This window comes from Malaclemys terrapin, chromosome 23 (assembly GCF_027887155.1).
Source record: "Malaclemys terrapin pileata isolate rMalTer1 chromosome 23, rMalTer1.hap1, whole genome shotgun sequence".
Lineage (NCBI taxonomy): Eukaryota > Metazoa > Chordata > Testudines > Emydidae > Malaclemys > Malaclemys terrapin.
In genome coordinates this window covers 14554961-14576284 of record NC_071527.1, presented here as the reverse complement: position 1 = coordinate 14576284, position 21324 = coordinate 14554961, and the positions used below count along the sequence as shown (strand labels likewise).

Sequence of the window (21324 nt, the reverse complement as noted above, 5' to 3'; positions counted from 1 at the left end):
ACGGACAGAGGGGGAGATGGAGGTGGATAGACGGACGGACAGAGGGGGCCATGGGGATGGACAGACGGACGGACAGAGGGGGTGACGGGGGTGGACAGACGGACAGACAGAGGGGGCCATGGGGATGGACAGACGGACGGACAGAGGGGGCGACGGGGGCGGACAGACGGACGGACAGAGGGGGCGACGGGGGCGGACAGACGGACGGACAGAGGGGGCGACGGGGGTGGATTGTCAATCGTGGCTCGTTCTCAGCTCTGGCCGGGGCCATTCTCTGCGGCTGGGCTGTCCATCACCCCGGCCGGATTTAACCGAGACTCCAGCTTCGTCCCCCTCCACCCCCCCCCTCCCCCCGATCTCTAATGACCAGGAGCAACCGGAACCTCTCGTCCCGAGCTGCACTTAGAGACAGCAGCACAGCGCCCCCTAGCACTGGGGTATGGGGGTCCCTGATTGTGCCACCTACTGAGTCTCCACCCCGCTCCCTGCAGCACAGCGCCCCCTAGTGCCGCCCTGGGGTCCGCACTGACAGCTGGGGAGAGCGCCCCCGGCTGAGTCTCCACCCCGCTCCCTGCAGCAACCCATGAATCGGGAACACCAGAACAGAGGCTACCCGGGCGCCCCTAACTGCTGCCTTGTGCATCTGCATTAAGAGACGCTCTTTAGTGACGCAATCGCATGAGTTGTACCCACAGGAGCCCTGTCCCAGGCAGGGCGCTGGCTGGCCTTGCTCCCGGCCTGGATCCATGTTATGCAGGGAGCGAAGGCAGCTGTGGTAGGACCCTGGCTCATTTGTTGCAGAAGCTGGAAGATGAGGTGACCGAGGCAGGGGCTGGCAGGAATTACAAGGAGGATCTTGTGGTTAAGGGGGGGACCAGGATTGCTGAGCTCAGGTGAATGACAGGATCCCAGCACCCGCTAGCACTGGGGTGCTGGGACTGCGAGGGGCGACCTTAATCTCTCTGCACCACCGTTTCCCAGCGGGGCAGGGGGGATACTACTCGTCTCGCGGGGTGTTGGGAGGAGAAATTAATTCATATCCCAGAAGCCCTCTGGGATGAGTGCCACAGAAAAGTCAATGAGGACATTAGTAACTCTGGGTTCGGATGGTGGCAGTGAATGGGGCCTGGGGCCACACATTGAATGAGGATGATAAAAAGAAAGCTGGCATAGCTGCTCATCCAGTGAACACCATCCGTCCTGTGCACTGAATGAGGCAGGGGTCTTGTGGAAAGAATAGTTTTGGATGTCATGAAAGAGCGGCTCATAATGCAGACACACCAAAGGGCAGAGTTAAGGTTACCCAGGCAGCCTTGATTCTGGCATTTCCCAACATTGTAAGCCTTTGATTTTGCCAGCTTAATGTTCTTTTTGGATGAGATGTTGATATTTTTTTCTTCCTAAAAATGCCACCTGACTTCTTGTCTCTCTTCAGCAGGGATCTCGGGACAAAGGAAACTGAGTTGCTGGCATTTTTGATCAACCCAGATTTCAAACAACAACGCAACTGAAGCAGTCAGGCCAAGCTCCAGAGAGCTGATTTTCAACACTCCCTCCCACCAGGACCAGATCTCACCCCGCTTGGGATCGGATGGAGGCAGAGCAAAGGTGCCTTTCCAGAGACGCAAGCAACCAGGAGAAGACAGAGTCAGCAAAAAGGCAACACATTTCAAACTCATTGTTATTTATATCACAGTAGCACCTTGGGGATGGAGGCACAGCACAGACCCGGACCAAGATCAGGGCCTCACTGCGCCAGGCGCTGCACAGATCCCCAGTGAGAGAGACAGTCCCTGACAAATAATTTACACACAATGGATGGGAAGCTAAGGCACAGGGACTTGCACAAGGTTGCAAGTGGGTCAGACGGGAACAGAGCCCAGGTATCCTGAGCCACTGCCTCCAAGTGGCCTCTCCTGGAAGCACCTCCATTTGATCAACCTGTGGAACTCCCTGCTGCAGGGTGTCACGGCGGGTTCAGAAAGAAGGCTCACATGGGAAGGGGAATGTGTCACCTGGCAGGGACATGTAGGGGGGAGGTGTGGGGGGGGCAGAGATATAAACCTGCTTCTGGGCAGGAGCTGAACACTGGGGTCAGGCAGTCGCTTCCCCGGGCTGGTATTCCCCCTCCTCTGGACTAGCTGGTGCTAGTGGTGATGGGATGCCGGGGCAGATGGGCACACTGGGCCATGCCTGTGTTTCCATCTTGGGAGCAGGAGCCCAAGCCCACTGAAGTCCTTCCAGCCACTGCTTCGGGCCCAGGGTCCGGCCCCAATTACTGGCTCTGCCCAGAAAGGAGCTGAAATGGGGGAGGCGGGGCCGCCTGGACAGACGCGCTCCGGCAAGATCTTGGCCCCTCCCATCCTGTGGGGAGCCCCTAGCACTGTTCATGCCCCTGGGGATCCCCCCAGGAACGCAGCCCCCAAGGGAAGCCCCTATTCCATCCAACACCCTCACATGGGCTCTGATCTGGGTCGGATGGAGCCACTGTTTGGGAGCAGGGGCAGGACACCCCCCCCCCGGCCTGAATAGGGGCCGTTCCCCCATCTGGGGTCCATTTCCCCAGACTCCTCCCCCATGTCGTCCCCCCAGGCTCCTTCCCCCGGAGTGACGGCAGAGCTGCTTGGGCCCATCCCAGTGGGGCAGAGGCCTCTTCTGAGACAGACCCTGAGGCAGGGGGGAGGGGACCCCTTGGCTTTACCACCCCCAAACCTCAGCACGCGGCCCCCAGCCCAGGGCCCTCCAGCGCAGGCCCCCTAGAGCTGTGCTGGGGCCAGCACTGATGGCGAGGGGGAGAGCGCCCCCTACAGATGCTGTAGCCACAACGGCAGAGCCTGAGACACGGAGCATGGCTTGTATCCCTGTTACGCCAGCGGGGCCGAGCCTGGCCCCTTTACATTGGCCAGGAATCCGGGCCCCTTTGCAGGCCAGGAGCCTGGGGGCCCCTTGTGCACAGCTCCCAGACGTGCTCCTCCCCAGATGCGCTGCTCCCCTGGCCCAAACCCCAGCAGCTTGGGAAGGACACTGAGTGACCGTGGCGCCGCCTCCCGCCCCCCCCCCCAGCTCCAGAGCTGCAGGCCTGGCCCCCGAGGGGCTGAGTCATCACGCGGCGCCCCCTGGGGAGCCAGGCCATCACCCCAGCCGCCTCACCTGGCCACGGGACACCGCAGCATGAAACAGGAGCCCGGACGCCCTTGACTTGCGGCTCCCCCAGGGGAGGGATTGGAAGACAAGGAGGGGAGGGGAGTGGAGATCAGGCAGCCCTCGGCCCCCCCAGCCCGGTGTTAGGTTCTCTCGCTTCAGCACTTTCCCTCGGAGCGAAGGTCAGGATGGAGAAGGGACCTGTCCCCCGCTATGGGGCGCCCGGGGCAGGGATAGAGGGGCTGCGGGTCGGGAGTGAGGAGCACCCTCTTCCCCAGCCCGGGGCTCCCCCCACACACAGCTCAGCCAGTGCGCCTCACTCCCGACCCGCAGCCCCTTCCGTTATCCCAGCCCTGGTGACGCGCTTCCATGCTGACCAGCCCCCTCCTGCCTGGGCTTTGCTCCGCTAATGCCCCTTGGTCCTGGCCTGGAATGACCCTGGCGCTCGCAGGCCTGGGCCTCCCAGCGTAGATCAGCCTTGCCCCGTCGCTGGGGGGCCGGGAGGAGGGCACGTGCTGCCCCACCCCCTCTCTGGGGACCTGGCCCTGTGGAGTCAGCATCTGCGCTCGGTGCTGGGGCCTGGCACAGAGCAGGGCAATAGGGCCGCTGGGGTGCGGGCAAACCACGCTGCAGGCCCTGGCGCGCACAGCACGTCGATGGCAGATTGGGGAAAGACCCCAGGACTCCTGGCTCCCAGCCCCTCCTGCTCTAGCCACTAGACCTCACTCCCCTCCCAGAGCAGGAGTAGGACCCAGGAGTCCTGGCTCCTCAGCCAATGCTCGGTAACCTAGACTCCAGCTGTCTTAAAACCAAGAGGCTGGTTCAGATCCACTGTTGTTATGCACGTTATGGTTGCGTCTAGAAACCCCAATGAAGATCAGAGGCCCGTTGTGCCAGGCGCTGCACAGACCCCGACCAAGATCAGGGCCCCGTTGTGCCGGGCGCTGCAGACACAGAGTCAGAGGCAGCACCTGCTCTGAAGAGCTCACTGTTTGAATAGACAAAGGAAGGTCCATTATCCCCATTTTACAGATGGGGAAACTGAGGCACGGAGGTGACTTGACTCAGCCGAGGTCATCCTGAGGCAGGGCAGTGAAACCAGCTCTCCCCCAGCCCCACACCTTAACCACAGGCCCCTCTTTCCTCTTGACCACGTGCCATACTCCCTAGACTGCTCCGAGCAAAGGGAGAGTCTCAAGAAATCTTCCCGAGGAGGAGACCCCGTCGGGACCCTCTCATGACCGGGATCCCTGCTCCCCTCTCCCGCTAGCACCGGCTCGTTTGAGCTGGGGGAAGAGCCAATTAGTTTCCTTTCCTGGTTTCCAAATGATTTTTCATCTCTATAATTAATGGGCTAGTCAGCGCTGAACTATGTGGCAGGAAAATTGCTAGTTAGGGGGATGGGGGTAATTTTCTCGATATGATAATGAAGGTTGCTTTCCTTCTTCTTTCCACCCTGCTTTTAAAGAATGAATCTGGCATTAAGGGTGGGGGGCGGGTGACGAGGGCCTGGGAGGTCGGGATCCTTGCTTTCAGCTCACAGGCCGGGAGGAAGGAAGAGGGTCTAATTAGCTCTGCCGATGCCAGGCTGCTCCCTGCTTGGGTCGTCAGCAAGCCTGGAACCCCAAAAGCGCTGCCAGCGTCACGAGCTAACAGATAGGTGGCTCCACCCAGCTGCAGAAGTAGGCTCTTGTCCTGTTGTGCCAAGTGGCAACTAGAGGGGACTGAAGATTGACACTGGGCGAATGCCTGTCCCCTTGGTGGCTGCAGTGGGCAGAGAACTCAGAGCTGCCCGTGGACGATATGCTCCAGGTCAAGGGCGGAAATGGGAAGTTCAAAGGTTGCCCAGATACCCTTAACTCTGCCCTTCCTCTGCACTGTCCTCATCCTGCTGGAAACCTAATGCCTGGAACCCCGGGGAACTACAAACCCCAGGATGCAACAGGGCTGAAACTGACATGCTGAGACACAGAGATTCTCCCTCCATTCACAAAAGGAGGCACCAGGGGTCAGTAGCCTGGGACTCAGGACACCTGTGTTCTGTTTCCACCTCTGACCTGCTAGATACCTCGGGAAATTCATTTCCCCTCTCTGTGCCTCAGTTTCACCTTCCACCACTTGTCTATTTAGACTGTCAGCTCTCTGGGGCAGGGTCTGCCCAGCACCTGGCATAAGGGGGCCCCAATCTCAGCTGGGGTCTCTAGATGCTACCATAATACACCTAATGAATGTCCTGGGAAGTCACGAGGGGAGAAAGTCTCCACTGCTCCTAGAAACACTGAGGAAGTGGGGAACAACCCTGCAGATCTGGCCGGTTCCTTCCTAGCTCCTGATCCAACAACAGGGCCCAGAACCCGCCCTACAGGGGAGCGAACCTGCGCCCGGGGGCCCCTCCAGGCCCATGGCAGGGCCCCGTGGCTGTGACACAGGAGGGTGTGGGCAGGCGAGCCATGCCCTGGGGCGGGGGGCGCGACTGGATTGCGAATGGCTTTCCACACCGTGTGGGCAGCGCTGGACTCAGAGACCCACCGTCGTCAGCGCAGACGGGACGAGCGCCCCACGCCACCGTCCCCAGCCGCAGCAAAGTCACAGCGAGGGAACTGCAGCAGGAGCCGGGGCTGAAATGATCACACAGGGGACGTGACAGCTTCCCAGAGTGAGGGCCTGGGAGCCCATCCCCCACGGAGCCCCTCATGCCCCACCCCTTCTCTGGGCTGTTATTATTAGTGATTCTTTGTGCTGGGGCCGTGTCTAGGAGCCCCAGTCATGGGCCAAGACCCCACCGTGCCGGGCGCTGCAAAGACCGTGACCGAGATCAGGGCCCCCTTGTGCCAGGCGCTGCACAGACCCCAGCCGAGATCAGAACCCCGTTGTGCCAGGCGCTGCAGAGACCCCGACCGAGATCAGAACCCCGTTGTGCCAGGCGCTGCACAGACCCCAACCGAGATCAGGGCCCCCTTGTGCCAGGCGCTGCACAGACCCCAGCCGAGATCAGGGCCCCATTGTGCCGGGCGCTGTACAGATCCCGGCCGAGATCAGAGCCCCCTTGTGCCGGGCGCTGCCCACACTAAGACCATATCTACACTAGCACTTATGTCTGCAAAACTTTTGTTGCTGAGGGGTGTGAAAAACACCCCTGAGCGACATACGTTTTGCCGGCATAAGCGGTCATTGGCACAGCACCGTGTCGGCGGGAGACGCTCGCCCCCCGGCATAGCTACCGCCGCTCGTTGAGCTGGTTTTATGATGTCGACGGCGGAGCGCCCTCCCGCTGGCATAACGTAGCCACATCAGCGCTGTGACAGCGGCACGGCTGTATCGGAGCAGCCGGGCCGCTGGAAGCTTGGAAGGGAGAGCCCGTCCCCATCTCAACAGGCAAAGGAGGGATTAGTTGTCCCGTTCGTCAGATGGGGAAACTGAGGCACAGAGCGATGACGTGACCCAGCCAGGGTGGCGCAGATCTGGGACCTGCCCCCAAATCATCTGGATCCCAGCCCAGAGCCTATTCCCAAGCCCAGCCTTCCACTGCCAGCTTGCTCTGGGGGCACAAAAGAGCCATGGCTCTTTTCAATGGTATCACGGCTACAGATACAGAACAGGGACAACTGCACCCCTTTGCCGGGGGCGGGGGGGGCACAGGGTAAAGGATCCTGGGGTGCCTCAACCATAGGGTCCCCAACCTGAGCTGTGATCTTCCCCTTCCTGGGGCACTCTGTGCCCTCTCTGCCCCTCCCGTCCCCGTGCCTTCTCCAGTTACAGGCTGGAACATTCAGCACCAGGGGGCCGGGCACAGTTTATCCCCGCTCATACCAACGTACCATGAATTGGTGTCAGCACCCTGAGAGATCAGGCCCAGGGGTCTCCAGCTGGGTGCCCCCTGCTCTGGGACACCCCCAAAATTCCATGGCGGCTTTAGAAAAGCTCTAGAGCCCAGCACAGAACCTGCCCCCTAGTGGCTGCTCCACAGCGAGGATAAAAGCCTACGGCTCCTACTGGCTGGTGGAGTTCCTCCTTTAGCTCAAGCAGTGAGCTAGTAGGGGCCACGTGTGGGGGCTCTCGGCTGAGGGGTTCGGGGTGTGTTAGACACTGGTACCGCTCAGAGAGGAAGGGCTCATGGGCTCTGGGGGAATTTGGTCTCTCACGTCAGCCTCAAACATGGTGGGAAAATTCCCAGGCTTCGAGTGGCGTCTGGGTGTGGGAAGCTGGGGGCAGCCGTGTGGGGCCAGGGTCTGGGATTCAGTGGCAGGGGTGGCCTCTCTCCTGAGGGGAATACATAGAGGGAGCTGGGCTGGCCAGCAGGACTCCTGGGTTCCACACCTGCCTTGAGGGAGGGGTCTAGTGGTTAGATCTGGATGGGCGTGGCGTCAGGAGCCGCCAGCTCTATCCCAATAGCGGATGTGAATGAAGTCGAGTGGGTCATGGTGGTGGGAGGAGCCAGGACTCCTGGGTTCTATCCCCAGCTCTGGGAGGGGAGTGGTGTTTAGTGATTTTGGGGGGGGGAGGGCTGGGGATCAGGGCTGCTGGGTTCCCTCGCCAGCTGTGCCTTGCTGCATGACCTTGGGCATGTCACTTCCTCATCCCGTGCCTCAGTTTCCCTCCCCGTGCGACAGCACTGACTCTGAGCTCGCAGGGATTGGCTCAGTCCTATCCAAGAAGCGCTTTGGGGTCCTCCCATGGGCCGCGTGCCGCTAATTAATCATCGTTAATACACAGCCCCCAGGCTGGCTTCTGTGGGGACTCCCCTCGCTTTTATTGTCCTGCTTCACAGGCTTCCCTGCCACTCAATGACCCATGGAGTCTTAAAGGGCCGGCGTCACCAGCTGAATGGTAGTGGAGGACTCTGGGGGACACCAGGATCTGTGCTCGGTGGAGGCTGTGTTTACGTTTGCCGCTGGCCTTAGCTTAACCCCTCCAAGCGCTGAGACAACGCAGGCACAAAGCAGCACAGGCCATGGCTGCGAGGCCTAGTGGGCGGGGACGCTAGGCCGTGAAACCTGGGGTTTATTCCTGGCTTGGCTGCTGCCTGGGTGAGCTTGGGCAAGCCCCTCCCTGCTCTGTGCCTCAGTTTCTCCTCCCACCCTAGGTCTGTTCAGGCTGGCAGCTCTTCAAGGCCAGGACTCTCTCGCTCAGTGCCTGTGCGGCACCTGGCACCCCACTCTTGGCTGGCACCCCCCTAATACACTTAATATTAAGATTTAAGCCCTGAATGCCAACCAGCAGTCCCAGCAGGGTTCAACTGCTCCAGCTAAAGGGGGAACTCTGTTCACTGGCAGCAGTAGTAGGCTATTATCCTCTTATGTGAACCTCCTGGGTTCTCCCCTGGCTCAGGGGGGTGTCTAGTGGGGGGAGGGGGCTGAGAGTCAGGATGCCTGGGTTCTATCCCCGGCTCTGGGAAAGGAGTGGGGTCTAATGATCAGAGCAGGGGAGGGGGCAGGCTGGGAATCAGGATTCCTGGGTTTGTCCCTAGCTGTACCTCCTTGTTTGGCTTTGGGACAACACACCAGCAGCCAAAAGGAAGCTGGATTGAAGCTGCGCCAGTCACAGCTGGCAGGTGAAAAATCCCAAGTGCGGAACCGGGATTCGAACCTTCAATCACCTAGTCCCCGAGCAGGTGAGTCGTCCTCCAGGAAGCAGCACTCCCAGGGCTCCGGCCCCCCAGCCCTTGCCCCTAGAGGGGCTGCTGCACGCAGCCCAGAGCCACTCCTGGGCCCAGGCACCAGTGGCTGAATCCAGCGCGGTGCCCAGGGCAGGGGTTGGGTTTGCTGGGGCGGAAATTCGATTAGGGCTTTTTCCAAACTCTCACGGCCCCCGCGGACTCCGACCAAATTAAACGGAGACCGTGCTCCCCGGCCCGGCACCAGCCAATTATCTCCCTAATCAAGTCTGCGCTGGGTTATCATATCAATTAGCCACCGCCTTGGACGAGCAGGGGTTGCCGTGGCTGGAGGGAGGGGGCGGGAGGGGTGTGTGGAGGAACTCCAGAGGGGCAGGGGGGACGGGACAGGGGAATGGAGAGGGGGAGGGGAGGAGGATCGAATTAGGAGCGGCGAGAGATGATGGAAGATGGCAGAGAGACAAGAATCATCTCAGCCATTTCTCTAGTGGTGCTCATCTCAACCGCTAGACATACATAGCAGGGAGGGCCCCGGCTGGCGTAACCCAGCCCTGGCTCCACTGCAGTCAACAGGCCAGATCCCCAGCGGGTGTAAAACGGTGTCGCTTCACTGGAGTCGACGGGGCCAGATCCCCAGCTCTGGGCCCGCTCCCAGGGCCTCTACTTCTGGGGTGACTCAGTGTCACAATCTGAATGTCGCCACCGGAGTCTAGCCTTCACGGTCACCGGTGTCAGCGCCTGCCTGAGTCTGCAGAGAGCCTGAAGCAGTTGCTGGGAGAAAGGCGACAGCCCCAGCCATCGTGGAGACCAGATACCGGGCAAGATGGGCCCGTTGCCCTGCTCCATGGGCCTGCGGAGGGGGAGGCGGGAAAGACAATGGGCTAAAGCATCTTGCCAGGGCCATGTGCTCAGAAAAAGAGGAGGGAAGGTCTCGTGGTGCTAGGCTGGGACTCAGGAGGTCCGGGTTCAGCTCCTGGGTCTGCCATTGACTCACTGAGTGACTTTGGACTGGAGGTTTCACCGCTCCGTGCCTCAGTTTCTCCACCTACAAAAGGGGGATAATCCTCCCTTTGTTTAAACTGGAATCTCTTTGGGTCAGGGAGGGACTGTCTCTCATTGTGTGTTCGTGAAGCACCCAGCTCAGCAGGGCCCCCATTCTCGGGCTCCGTGCAGCGCCTGGCGCAGCAGGGCCCCCGATCTCAGGCTCCGTGCAGCGCCTGGCACAGCAGGGCCCCTGAAATCGGGCTCCGTGCAGCGCCCGGCAGCACAACGGGGCCCTGATCTCAGCTGGAACCTAAGTGCTGCCAGCGGCAGGTTTCGGGGGTGGGGGGGTGGCACGGGGCACTGACGGGGGGAGGAGCTCAGAAAGGCTCTGTTTCATCCCAACTCAATGGGTCCAGATCCCCAGCTGGGGTTCATGGGCATCACTCCATTGGAGTCAATGGGGCAGATCCCTTGCTGGGGTAAATTGCCGGATCCTGCTATCTGAAGGAGCCCCTAGTGTCCGGGAGATCCGATCCCGAGCTGGGATCCACCACATCCCGGCCACGGGCGTTATCGGGGGGGGGGGGGGGAGTGTGAGACCTGAGGGCAGCAGATTAGGGGCACCAGAGGAGAGATGGGGGGACCCCATCTGCAAATTTGGGGTGAAGCCCCCCATTTCCTTCTCTCCCTGCTGTAACAGGATGACCCACACCTTGCTCCACCCCACCCCCCCGATGTAGGCAATGCCCCCCCGCAACAGAACATTGTGGGTGGGTACTAGGGTGACCATATGTCCCAATTTTATAGGGAGAGTCCCGATATTTGGGGCTTTGTCTTATATGGGTGCCTATTAGCCCCCACTCCCATCCCGATTTTTCACACTTGCTGTCTGGTCACCCTATCTGGGTACAGCAATAGATGGGGGTATATGGGGATGGCTAGATACAGAGATCGGGGTGTGTGGGGGGGGTGGGTGGATGGATAGAAACAGATTGAGGGTGTGTGGGGGGATGGATAGATACAGAGATCGAGGGGTGTGTGTGGGTGGATAGAAACGGGGTGGGGGATGGATGGGTGGGTGGCTAGATACAGAGATCGAGGGGTGTGGGGGGGATGGGGAGATGGCTAGATACAGAGATTGAGGGGTGTCGGGGAGTGGGGGTATGGATAGACACAGAGATTGGGGGGTGGGGGGATGGGGGATGACTAGATACAGAGATCGAGGGGTGTGGGGGGGATGGGGAGATGGATAGATACAGAGATCAAAGGGTGTGGGGGGCATGGGGGGATGGATAGATACAGTGATCGGGGTGTGGGGGGGGATGGGGAGATGGATAGGTACAGAGTTGGGGTGGGGTGGGTTGCTAGATACAGAGATCGAGGGGTGTGGGGGATGGATAGATACAGAGATCAAGGGGTGGGGGCGGATGGGGAAATGGATAGATACAGTGATCGAGGGGTGTGGAGGGGGATGGGGGATGGCTAGATACAGAGATTGAGGGGTGTGGGGGAATGGGGGGATGGATAGGCAGAGATCGAGGGGTGGGGGGCGGATGGGGAAATGGATAGAAACAGTGATCGAGGGGTGTGGAGGGGGATGGGGGACGGCTAGATACAGAGATCGAGGGGTGGGGGGCGGGATGGGGGGATGGATAGATAGAGATCGAGGGGTGTGAGGGAGGATGGATAGATACAGAGATCGGGGGGAGGCAATGGCATTGGAACAATTTGTATCGTGGGGGTGCTGAGAGCCACTGAACCAAACTGTAAACCCGGTACGTGATGGAAAGCACTTCAAGCCAGGGGGTGCTGCCACCCCCCCAGCCCCCTCCCCTACCCAGGTGTGACGGCACTAGCGAGCCGATAACATGGCGATGGGGAAATCAGTGGAGAGGCAGAGCCCAGCAATTCTCTCCCATCCCTAAATCTGTCTCTCTCCCGCTGTCTGATGCTCCATCCCGCCCCCCCCGGCGCCCCACCCCGATGGGATTCCAAACCTGTGATTCCCTGGGCACAGGGGCAGGGAGCTCACCCCCCGCCCGCCCCGGAGACGTGTGTGCATAAGCAGATGAGGTGGCCGTAATGCATTCAGCGCTACCGCAGGAGGCCCACTGGGAAATATCCCCCCCACCCCCCCGTCTCTTGCCGTGCGCCGGAGCTGGGCGCCAGGCAGGTAGTGCGGCTCCAGAAACCGGTGGCAGACGCCCCCGCTCTGTCGCCGGCTAAATAACAACAATGAAAAGAAGGGAGGAGCGGATCGGCCCCCGGGTTCAGGAATTGGGGCTAAAATCGCCGCCTCTGCCAACCACCCCCCAAGATCTCCTCCCTCCTGGCCCTGGCTGCCTGCAGAACCAGCCCTGGATGGCAGCCACCGGGGGCGGGGGGGATAGAAAAGCATCAAACGTCTCCCCCGGCCATGAAGACTCGAGGTGTTGGGGTGTGGGTTGGGGGTTGGTATCCAGCTGGGATCCCTCCGCTCCCCGTGCTCTGGGGTGCTAACGGCCTGCTCTGACTATGGCATGACCACCCCCCGGCCCGGGCGTGTGGGGCATCGGGGCTGGCTTCCCAGTGCCGACGGTTCAGGGCCGGGGGAGAAGGTGGTTGAGACGAGGCCGAGGACTCTTAGCTCCTGGGGTTTTTTTTCTTTCTGCAATGTCTGTTTTGGGCGTTCCCGGGGGTGGGGGTGGATTCACTACAACAGGTCGCGGGCGCAGGCTCTGGCCGGAGGACAGCCCCGGGCCCGGGCGGATGCAGCATGAAAAGCAGATGGGCGGACGCTCAGGCCATGTAAACCCGGGTGTGGCGGCTGATTGACACCAGCTGGGGGGCCTGGCCCGCTTGTCTGCTACACCAAAGCCTGCCCCACGGGAGCCCCTCTCCCCACACCTCAGGCCGGACAGCTGGACATGGGTTGTGATGAAAACACCCAGTACATTTTATAAGGGGATGAAATTCTCAAGGCCTCGGCAAACCCAAGTCCTAGATTTCCAGGCTCCAGCCAGTCTGACCTCTTGACCTCTTCCAGGCCAGAGAATCCACCAGGAGCCCCTGCATGGAGCCCAGGGCCGTGGAGGGGGGGGGGCAGCCTGTGGAACCCACTGCCACCAGAACGCCGGGTCCCAAGAAGAATGGGACAATTATACAGAATAGGAGACTCTCCAGTGGTTCAATAACGAGGCTTAAAATAGAACCAAGATACTGGGCAGGGATCTATAGCCTTGAGCCATCTGCTACCTACTATCTGGGGAAATATTCCCTGGGGCCAGGCGCTCCTAGAATTGCCCTACTCGGGGGCTCCTTATGGCCACCGTCACAGAGGGGATACCGGGCTAGGTGGACCCCTGATCTAAAACAGGATGGCGATTCCTGCATGTGAACTGGCACCAGACAACCAAGCTTCCTTTCCCTTGTTCAATTAACCCATTGGGCACTGGAGGGCTCCCCCCTTTCCCAGCACCCACTGGAAATTCAGCCCCTAAATCCCCCTGCAGGGATGGGGGTGGCGATGTTTGCCCAACTCCAAGTGCCACCTTATGTGGCTCGGAGGGCTGCACTGCAAGCGTCCGGCATTGAACGCAGCCCTATTGAGATGCCCAAGCTAAATGGGGGAGTTGCCCTTCACTGCAGCAGTAGTAGGGCTTTTATCCTCTGCTTCATTTACACTTCACCACCATAGCTGGAATTATTATTATTACAGCAGCTCCTAGAGAGACCAAGATCAGGACCCCTGTTGTGCCGGGTGCTGCACAGACACAGAGTGAAAGACAGGCCCTGCCCCAAAGAGCTCACAGTCCATGAGGGGAAACTGAGGCATGGAGCAGGGATGTGATTGGTAGGAGGCGGCAGCAGGGCACACGCACTGCCTACTTCAACTCACAGGAGCGCGAGGGGGGGGTGTTTTCACCTCCCTCCCCAGCCAGAGGACAGTTCCCAAGAGGAGGAGCCAATCTTAGCCCCGCCCAGGAAAGCAAGACCCTGTCACTTAAGGACCTGACCGGGGTGTAGCGTAACCCTCCATGGCTGAGTCCATTCTGGCATTTAGGGGAGTCCCCTAATGGTGACACCAGACAGCACAGGCTGGGCGGCCAGAGGGGACCACAGGGTCTGTCTGTGTCCACAGCCTCATGGGTGATTGACTCAGCCGGGCCTTGGTGATGCCACTATTGGGAGCAGGAGGCTTTGGTACCTCGGGCTGTGCAGTGGGCCTTGCTATGAGAGGCCACGGCTCGTGGTACCAAGGGAAAGTGACCCAGCGGGGGTGGGGGGAGTCCTAGGGCATCTGGCACAGGGGGGTCCCAGCTACACTCGCAGGCAGTGCCGGGCAGGGATTAGCAGAGATTGGCACTCACAGCTGAGTCACATGGTGCAGGGAGAGTCCTAAAGACTGAGGGGCTGGGGGGCATCTGTGAAGGGGAAGGAAGTTTGGGGGGTGTATTCAAAGGGTGGGGGGGCAGCAGGCATGCGTCAGTCGGGAAGTGCAGCCCTTTGGTTGGCAGCCATGTGAGTTTGTTGGGGTGGCCTCGGAAGAGCCAGGAATAGAACCCAGGAGTCCTGGCTCCCAGCACCCCAGTGCTCTAACCGCTAGACACCACTGCCTTCCTAGAGCTGGGGACGGAACCCAGGAGCCCTGGCCCCCAGCCCCTCACTCTAACCGCTAGACACCACTGCCTTCCTAGAGCTGGGGACGGAACCCAGGAATCCTGGTCCCTAGCCCCTCACTCTAACCGCTAGACACCACTGCCTTCCCAGAGCTGGGGACAGAACCCAGGAGTCCTGGCCCCCAGCCCCTCACTCTAACCGCTAGATACCACTGCCTTCCCAGAGCCGGGGATGGAACCCAGGAGCCCTGGCCCCCAGCCCCTCACTCTAACCGCTAGACACTACTGCCTTCCCAGAGCCGGGGATGGAACCCAGGAGCCCTGGCCCCCAGCCCCTCACTCTAACCGCTAGACACCACTGCTTTGGCACCTCCACTCCTCTGCCAGTTTGGGGCTGCCCACCCATTGCACCCCCCGCTGGCTACCGACTGCAGGAGTCCTGGCTGCCAGCCTCCCCCTGTTCTACCCCCCAGCCCCTCCTCCCGCCCCGCAGAGTGGGGAGCAGAGAACCCAGGAGTCCTGGCTGTCTGGAGCTGGGACTCCAGAACTAGCAAGGGCAGTGCTTGGGGACCAGTTTATCCGGACACCTCCCTACTCAAAGTTCTGGGATAAAATAGGCCTGTACTCCCTCCCGGGTTCTGTGGAACCCAACTCAGTTCTGATCCAGATCCCGGTTCCTATGAACTCTCCCCACCCTCCAAACCACTGGGACTGATCCAGATGTGGTGGAGGGGGGCTTAGTAAGGTCAGAGCCTCCCCACCCTTCCCCCAGACAGCTCTGCCAGGCCAGATGGGACTTTCCCATAGGGGTGGGGGTGGTACTCTGTGAGTTATACCTCCTGGGGGGAGGCTCTAGTTACCCCTTCCCCCAAGGCCCCCAGTCAGCACGAAGGTCCTTGAGACCCACTCTGGGGGCACGAGGGGCAACCCAGCCCACAGGGAGTCCCCTCCCTGCCCCACACGCCAAAAGCCTTAGTAGGAGGGGATGGGGGAAGAAGACCCCAGGCCAGGAGTCAGGACTTGTGGGTTCACATCCTGGCTTTGTTACTAACTCCCTGCATGACCTTGGGCCAGTCCATGCAGCGAGCTCCGTGCCTCAGTTTCCCCATCTGTAAAATGGGAAGAAGTGTCTGTCCTCTCCCCGTCTGTTCCGACTGGGAGCTCTTCAGGCCAGGGACTGGCGCAATGGGGTCAGCCAGCCCCAATCTCAGCGGGCACCTTGAGACCCAGCAATAACCTCTGAAGCAAGGAGCAAATGATTGGGTTATATTCACTTCCCAGCTTGGGGGGGGAGGGTGCTTTGTGCATCCCGGGGGTGGGGTGGGGGTCCAGCTGGAGTTTGGCCCAGCAGCCCCTCCCCCGCACAATTTTCCTGCAGGGCAGAAAGCAAATTGCCCAGAGCTGGACAGCTGGGGGGAGGTCATGACCCGAGTGGGGGCTGATCAGTGGCCAGGCCCGTGGGACAAAAGTCAGCATCTCTCTCCCAAAGGAACCTCCCCCCAGCAGCAAACTCGACTGCAGGGTCCCAGCCCTGCTGCCTGGTTAATATTCCAGAGGCATCTGCCCACCCCCCGCCGCCACCACCCTGGGGCTGGAGAAGCCAGGGGCTATTTTTAAGGCTTTTGTTGGGGGGGAGGGAGGGAAAGATGGGAAAGCCAGAGAGACCAATGCATGGCACTGGGAAGCTCCCCCCCCTCCCCCAACAGTGTGCCCATCTTGGAGCATTGGTCCCCTCCACCGGGGGGTGCAGTGGGGGGGCCCCCTATGCACACATTGGTGTGGGGGTGCACCGCCTCCCCAGCAGATGGGGGAGGGACAACCCCCACAACCAGCTCCCTCCTGCAACATCCCATGCCCTCCTTCTCCTCGTTAGGGTGTGTGTGTGTGGGGGGGGGTGACGATGACCCCCCCATACTCAATTTCCTCTCCCCCGAAGCAATTACTCCCACCCCATCCGCCAGCAAATCGCCATTTTATTATGAAAACCCAGGGCGAATTTGATTTTGGGTGGGAAGGGGGGGGCGGCGTTTGCAATTGGGGGAGGGGGATTGAGATCCTAGATGGGGGCGAAATCCAGGAACTGCCATTAACCTGGGGCGGGGGTGGGGGGCTGGCACGGGAGTGAAATTGACACGGGGAGGGAGGGAATCCGGAGACAGCATAGTAACAGGTTTTTCTGTCCACTCATCCATCTCCCTCCATCCCTCTCTCCCTCCATCCGCCTCTCCCTCCTGCTAGCCATCCTCGCCTTGGGGCTAAGCGCCCCCCCCCCCCCCGAGAGCGTCCCATCCCCCGCTTTAGGGTGTGTGGGGGGAACTATGGGCCCTGTTTCTTTCCCTCCTGCTCCCCCCCCCAAATCGAGGGGGGAAGGTCAGCAGAGGCGGCCCAGCGGGGTGCACTGGATCCATGGACCGAGCCGGAGATCCGGGGACCCTCTCCCCCCAAAGCCAAAGGGGCTTTAAAGAAGCCACCCAGGGCTCGTCCCCCCTCCCCACCATCGGCGGAATTTTTGGACTCGATCCTTTAAAAAAAACCACCACCACACACAGACACAGACACGGCCACGGCTGCAGAAGTCGCTCCCCCCGCACCCCACCCCCACCCACGTCGGACGCGCCACCGATCTCAGGGCCAAGGCTGGGGGGGGGGGGGGGGCGTACACGGGGGTCTAGGGCTTTTGTGCTGGGGAGGGGGCAAAGGAGGGGATATAATTGCGGGTGCAGTGGGGGAGGAGGGGCTCCGATCTCTCTGTATTAACCGCCTCCCCGCTTTGTTTACTTCTCTCTGGGCCGGATCCTGCTGGACTCCGACGTCAATCCGGATTGAGACATGCCAAGGGGGTCGAATCCTTCCCAGGGGTGACACGACTCTTCCCCGCACCATGGAGGCCCTTCCCCATTTACTGGGCGGGGGGCGGGGAGGAAGGGGAAGAGAGCAGAACCAGCCCCCCCCTCGGATAAGGGGAGCAGGATCGGGCCCCTCCCCCGCTCCAAAAGGTGAGGCCGCCCCGGTTTCAGCCACACAGGCCGGTCTGGGGGGGGGAATAAAGGGGCGCCCCCACCCCATTTAAGGGGGTGGCCAATTCAAAGCCCCCCCCCCAAGTCGGGATCGGCCCCAGGGCTGGGTGCTGGGCACAGCTCTCCCCCACCCCATGGCTGGCAACAGCCCCCACCCCTCCCTTATTAGCCATTCCGCCCGCATCCTACCATCTTGGAAGGATACATATGAAAAAAATGTGTCCCCTCTCCCCCGATAAAGCCCGTTACATAAAGACACGTATGGGGGGGGGGCTGCCCCAATCCCTTGTCAGAGCTGTTCTGTATCTACATCTATCCCTGCCCCCCTCACCTCCCCGCAGCGAGAGGGGATCGAGAGCCACCCAGAGCTGGAAGAATGATTCCTGCCCTCCCCCTCCAGAGATTACGGTACTCAGGGGCAATTGCCCCCCCCCACACACACACACCAGAAAATACTGCAGTAGGAGCGGATCGCGGGGTGCCGGGCAGGTGGCTTTGTCTGCTGCACCCACCGATCAGACGCAGGGGCGCCCCCCTCCCCTCCTACCAATTCTCCCGAGGAAGGTGTGTGGGGGGGAGATTTGGATGCATCCCTTCCTGCGAGCATCGCTGCTAGGAAGCGTGCCCCCCCCCCTTCCCTCTCCCGGGGACTGGCGCAAAACGATCCCTGTCTGGGAAAACAGGAGGAGGGAAAAAACACCAAACAGATGACAGCCCCCCCCCCGATTCCAGCTGGGGAGCGGGGAATCTGAGCGCTGGGGGGGTCCATATTTCCAGAGATCTGAACGCTCTGCCGTTCCCATCTCCCCATCCCTCCCTCTCCCCCTTTTCCTGCCCCCCCGCTCACCTCCCCCCCCAGCCCCCTCCCCATCTCCCTGCAGTTTAGCACAGAATCAAAGCGAGAGAGGGTCAATGAATCGGTTATTTACCTGGAAGGGGGGGGGCTGTCAGATCCCCCCCCCCCCCCAGACACACACAGCAATCGAGAAACAATCAAGCCAGTGACTTACCTTTAGCGATCCAGCCTCAGTTCTCCTTCCAGCGGGCTGCTCCATTCAGCTAGTCCTATTCCACTCCGGCTCGAGACATTTCGCTTTCCTTCGCGCCCCCCCCCCGCCCTCCCCCCACAAGGTGTTACGAAATCGGAGCGAGCGATGGAGACCGGTGGGTCGCGTCTGCCGAGCTCGGGCTGGATTCGGGGGTCGGCTCCAACCTGGCGCGGATCGCTCCGGGTCCTCTGCCCTGCAGTGTGCAGGGGCGGGGGAGGGGGGGTGTCCTCGGGTGGCTTGTTTTCCTCCCCGCTGGATGCTTCTCCAAACGGATCCCCTCCCCCCCACAAAAATACAACAGAGGAAGGGGGAGAAAAATAGTCCAAGCCGGCTCCCCGCTCCGAATAACCCCGATCCCCCCCCTCAAAACCCCCCGGCTCTCAGGAAGTCTCCGCCGGGCGCCCAGTCCGCTCCAGCGCGGCGAGGGGGCGTCTCTGGCTAGATCCACGCGTGACAGGCAGTCCGGGCATGCTGGAGAACCAGCGTGCAAGCGAAATCAGCCCTGCCCGCGCACACGCGGGGCTGCTGCGGGGTGGGGGGTGGGGACCCCGCAATTCCACGGAGCAGGGGGGGGGTTCGGGGGCGTTGCTCGGCAATCTTCCTCCGGGGGTCGCCGTCTCCGGGACCTCGCAGCCGCTGGGCTCCTACACCGTCCCCCCTGCGCCGGGAGGGGGGCGCAGCGCAGGTCCGCGATCGGTGCCTCTCTGGGGGAGCCGGGCTGGGAGGCAGGTCCCGGGCGGCGGGGATGGGAAGCTGGCCGGAAGGTCACGCCTGCTTCTCCCCAGGCAGCAGGCAGCCGCCGGGCCCGGACGTACGGTGGGGTGCGAGCGCCCCTCTGCCTCCCCCTCCGTCCTTCGGCCAGGCGGCTGCGGAGCGCCCCGCGGCACGGCACGGTCCGGGCACCGGGGAGCAATGAGGGGCCAGGGGCTTCATTCAGCGCAAGGGCTCAGCGAGAGGGGAGGGAGGAAAAGCCGGAGTGGAGTCCGGGAAAGGGGGGAGGGAGGGGAGGGGAGGGGCAGGGAAAAACTGGGGTGGATTCCGGGGATGGAAGGGAAGGGCACACCCCGGGAAGAGGGAATAGCTGGGGTGGATTGAGGGGGGAAGGAGGAGAGGGACACACCTGGGGGGGAGGGGAAAACTGGGGTGGATTGTGGAGGGGATGGAGGGGGGCACACCCGGGGAGGGGAATAGCTGGGGTGGATTGAGGAGTGGATGGAGGGGAGGGGCATACCCGGAGAGGGGAATGGCTGGGGTGGATTGAGGGGGGAAGGAGGGGGACACACCCAGGGAGGGAATAGCTGGGGTAGATTGAGGAGGGGAGGGGCACACCCGGGGAGAGGGAATAGCTAGGATGGATTGAGGGGGGGAGGAGGGGAGGGGCACACCCAGGGAGGGGAATAGCTGGGGTGGATTGAGGAGGGAAGGAGGGGGGCACACCCAGGGAGTGGAATAGCTGGGGTGGATTGTGGGGGGAAGGAGGAGGGAACACCCAGGGAGGGGAATAGCTGGGGTGGATTGAGGAGAGGATGGAGGGGAGGGGCACACCCTGGGAGAGGGAATAGCTGGGCTGGATTGAGGAGGGGAAGGGCACACCCAGGGAGTGGAATAGCTGGGGTGGATAGAGGGGGGAAGGAGGGGGGCACACCCAGGGAGGGGAATAGCTGGGGTGGATTGAGGAGGGGATGGAGGGGAGGGGCACACCCAGGGAGGGGAATGGCTGAGGTGGATTGAGGAGGGGATGGAGAGGAGGGGCACACCCGGGGAGGGGAATGGCTGGGGTGGATTGAGGGGGGAAGGAGGCGGGCACACCCAGGGAGTGGAATAGCTGGGGTGGATTGAGGAGGGAAGGAGGGGGGCACACCCAGGGAGTGGAATAGCTGGGGTGGATTGAGGAGGGAAGGAGGGGGGCACACCCAGGGAGGGGAATAGCTGGGGTGGATTGAGGGAGGAAGGAGGGGGGCACACCCAGGGAGGGGAATAGCTGGGGTGGATTGAGGGGGAAGGAGGGGAGGGGCACACCCAGGGAGGGAATAGCTGGAGTGGATTGAGGGAGGAAGGAGGGGGCACACCCAGGGAGGGGAATAGCTGGGGTGGATTGAGGGGGAAGGAGGGGAGGGGCACACCCAGGGAGGGGAATAGCTGGAGTGGATTGAGGAGGGAAGGAGGGGAGGGGCACACCCAGGGAGGGGAATAGCTGGGGTGGATTGAGGAGGGGATGTAGGGGAGGGGCACACCCGGGGAGGGGAATAGCTGGGGTGGATTGAGGAGGGGATGGAGGGGAGGGGCACACCCGGGGAGGGGAATAGCTGGGGTGGATTGAGGAGGGGATGGAGGGGAGGGGCACACCCGGGGAGGGTAATAGCTGGGGTGGATTGAGGAGGGGATGGAGGGGAGGGGCACACCCAGGGAGGGGAATAGCTGGGGTGGATTGAGGGAGGAAGGAGGGGGGCACACCCAGGGAGGGTAATAGCTGGGGTGGATTGAGGAGGGGATGGAGGGGAGGGGCACACCCAGGGAGGGGAATAGCTGGGGTGGATTGAGGGGGAAGGAGGGAAGGGGCACACTTGGGGGGAAGGGGAAGGAGGGAAAGCTCGGACTGGGTTGCTATCTCTGGAAGGGGGGAGGAGCAATACATCTGGTGGGGATGGAGGAGGGACACAGAACACCGAACCGAGTATCACCCATGGAAGGGGACATGGGAAATACACCTGTAGCAGGTAAAGGGCAAAATCCGCACTGGATTCCTGAGCATGGGAATGGACAAAGAATAAACCGACTCCTCCTGGCTGGCCATGGGGAGGAGACAGGTCCCAGCCTGGATTCCCAGCCCTGGAGACCTACTGCACAGACACCTGAGGGAGGCAGGGAGGAGACAAAACCTGGACTGGATCCCACCTGCTGGAGTGTAGGCTGCGGATACC

General features: G+C 61.4%; 1 protein-coding gene across 3 annotated transcripts in view; it reads right to left on the bottom strand.

Moving 5' to 3' along the window:
- Nucleotides 1–19336, bottom strand: part of ADGRL1 (adhesion G protein-coupled receptor L1) — a 94785-nt gene extending 75449 nt beyond the window's left edge. For all 3 annotated transcript variants that reach the window (XM_054012460.1, XM_054012461.1, XM_054012465.1), the window contains exon 1: nucleotides 18365–19336. The gene's annotated coding sequence lies outside the window, so the exon portion shown is untranslated. The remainder of the gene's footprint in view (nucleotides 1–18364) is intronic.
- Nucleotides 19337–21324: the final 1988 nt, after the last annotated feature.